Below are 3,435 nucleotides of genomic sequence, written 5' to 3'. Positions count from 1 at the left end.
GGGAAGTACATTAGAAATGGAAACGGAAGGAGACACCCATTAGCAAGCCTGCTTCCGGCGAACGTGAAAATTCATTTTCTTTTATCTCCTTTACTTCGAGAGAAAAAACAAATCCTTTTACGTTCAATGCGCGCCTCAATGTCTGCTCGATTCTGCCTGAAATAGAATTATGCTAATTATTATTCACTGCCAACGAGGGTTTGTGAGTTCCGTTGCCGTTATTGGCAGTGGCTTTTACAAGAGGGTCGGTGGCAGGGAGACAGAGTTTGAAGGTGAGTGGTTCTACAAAAACCTGAGGGCGCAGAGTTGGAGGTTCAACTATCCGGAAACTGAGTCATTACACCTGCCAAAAAAAAGAAAGAGGTAGATGAATAAAGCAAGAATTGCTCGAGTCATAATGTCCGTATACTGCGCAGAGAAGGTAATTCTATCGAATCTTGGACGAGGCACAGCGTTGATGCCCATATTGTCCAGATGCTCCAAGGCACTTCGCCCTGCTCCACCACCCTATCAATATTACAACGCAATATCAAATATGCAGTCTTGCCTCTCCTGCTGGTCGGCAAATAGCCCGCAGGGATTGACGTATTGACGCAGGGAATTTACTGGGTTCTTTGCAGCACAAAGCTGACGTCATTATCTCTGCAATCATGCCCTGGGTGGGATGGACCGAGATCCCTCTTTTCCCCCAAGGGCAAACTCCTGGTGCGTGTGCAGTATGAAGTCATACCCGTTCGGTGGGCTGGGGGAGAGAGATGACCCGCTGGGTGATGCATAATAAATCGTACTTATCCCAATCTTCGTATTGGGGATGCTTCTTTGTTGCTTGGCAAAGTACGCACACAAAACCAGAGGCTGGAACTTCCGGTCTATGATATACGTCTTGATGATAACCGAGTGTTCGGAGTTCTTCGCTGGTTCGGGGAGTTGTGTGTGTGTCTCTGGGATGGAAACGAACCGTCAAATTGTAGAACGGTAGAGTTCCAAAGAATGACACACCGTCCCAAGTGCTCCATTTGGGTGATCGGCTGAGCGATTTGTTCATCGTATATCCCTCATCAACCCTGTTCGTTCATGCCAGCGTAGTGAGAATCTTGTGCTTGAGAAGAGGCAATCGGAGATGTGTTCACGTCACAAAAAGCAGGAAGTGGGCTTTAGAAGTTGAACAAGTAGGCCACAGTATTCTTCACACTCGCCAAGATGCCTACAAGTGCTCCCTTTTTTCCCGAGATCTTCAAAATGTTGCTGAAAACCGCAGACGTAAATTAACTTTGTCTTTGCGCTCGGTCGGAAATTGCATTTGGGTCTTCCGTTTTGGGCAAGTACACACGGACAAGAAGGTCCGGGTGGGCCCAATCCTGACGACGACGCTGTGGCGTAACGTTATTTAATAACGTGGCGCGGGGACAAATTGAAGCAATATCTCAACACGGCTGTGGCACGAAACATAAATCTTAATTGCACGCAGCAAAACCGCACAACTTAACCACGCACTGTTCCCTACGCGTCAGCACGTTGACCACACTCGAAAGAACATCAAGACAAAACGCAAAACGAGCGACCCGATTTGGGGGTTTTTTTTTTGTACTTGGGTTGTGATCACTATATGCCAGCAACAAATACATCACGCGGCACTTGGTGTGGTGAAACCATCTGGAATACTCAACCGTGCCGAGATTGGTTTTCACTCTCTCGAACCCCGGTAGCTGGGTTTTGGAGCAACATTTATTTTTAAAGCAAATAAGCAAAAACCTATACCCCTTTTTTTCACGTACTCGGGGTGCGCTTGCAAGACACACGATGATGTCACCGTCATCTTTCCCCCCCACAAAATGCACAAGAGGGTGTTTTGTGCTGTGGGTGACATAAACTCCAATGCCCTTAAAAAGTTCCAGCAACAAAGATTTTTGGGCCGCTGGTTTGAAATCCAATACTCATCCAAATTGAGCGGCGAATAAGGGAAAAGCGAGAAGAAAGGATGTTGGATTAGCGTTTACACTTAATTTAGTGACGAATGTTTCATGTAGCCCTTTTTTCCCTCCAAACTCTCCGTATGGAAGGGGGCCTATCGAAGTATCGTTTGCGTTCGTTATGAACCGGTCATCTCGTTTCGGTGGGCGTTTGCAAGATTGATGATGACAGTCGTTCGGTATTTGTGTGTGGTCTGCGTATGTTAGGAAAAAAAACAACCCAGAGGAACTCCGTACATCGGTGGAACTCCCCGGGTCAGAATGGTCGTGATCTTAATTACCCTTCTACTAAGCGCTTTATCTGTGCAGTTTGTAGTAATTGACCGTTTGCGTGAGTGTTTGGGTGTCTCCTCCATTTTGTTGAAGCTCGACGATCAGCTCTGCGTGAGGCTTTCTGAGGTTCTCAGATACGAAATCCCTGAGGTTTCTTTTGTGTGTCAGTTTTGTGGTGAACTCTTTTCGCAATATTGGAATCCGAATTTGGGCTTTAAAGTGCAACAATTCTAAAAGACAATAAAAAAATGGAGAATCTTCCAACTTAGACAACCTCTTTAAACTCTGTGTATTTCAATTACTGACCTCATATTTGGAGATGTAGCTCACATGAAACGTATCAAACTCGTTTTTTCCCCCCTATTTGACGCTTATGCATCATGCTTGTGTGTTGTCCTCAAAATCTTGCCCAACACATCAATAAATTTTGGTTTAAAGCTTTTAACGACCCCATAGACATGCAGCTGGACGCTGAAGGCTTCTTCGAGCGTGAGCCGTTAAAAGGTGTTAACTTCACCTTCTCACACACCATCGTTAAACTCACGTTCATGCTCTGTGCCGCGATCTTTAGCCGAGAGGCGACCCCTTACCGGGTGTTGTCTGTGCCACTCGCATGTCCAAAGAGAGCGGGAGGTTAGGTGTACCTTGCCCATGCCACACCGTGCGCAGCTCGTGACGGGCAGCTCCATGCATGAGTGACGCTCGCGCGCGCGCTAACATGGCGCTGCACAATGCACACTACCATGTGTTGTCCGTAGTGGTGTGGCTGGAATGGGCGTTGGCCTCTTACGCCTCGTGCGCACGCTAGTGAGGGTTTGGTTGGGTTGATGTTTATAAGCCTGAAAGCCGGCAAATTTGGGAAGAAACGTATATGTCAAGCACACTCGGACGAACCCGTGTCGTGATCAGCGTGAGTGACCCTCAAGCAGCTTAATCTCTATCCTCTGTTCGTTAAAAAAAAGAAAGATTATGATGAACTCTTCTAATTGCTCTCCTTCCGTTCTTTTCTTCCACAGAGCTAATCGAAAGACGTTCGATTCCGCTAGAGAAACAGACCTAGAAGATCTCGAGATCTTCACATCGCTCACCTCCCTTCATCTTCCCTCTTGAAGTGCGTGTGCGTGTGTGTGTGTGTTTGTCTGGTAATCGAAAGACGACGTCCTCCAGGTGAGGACAACCATTCCCCTTCCCA

Source organism: Anopheles marshallii, chromosome X (genome assembly GCF_943734725.1).
Source record: "Anopheles marshallii chromosome X, idAnoMarsDA_429_01, whole genome shotgun sequence".
Lineage (NCBI taxonomy): Eukaryota > Metazoa > Arthropoda > Insecta > Diptera > Culicidae > Anopheles > Anopheles marshallii.
The sequence above is the reverse complement of the archived record's forward strand: the minus strand, read 5'-3'. Positions refer to the sequence as shown.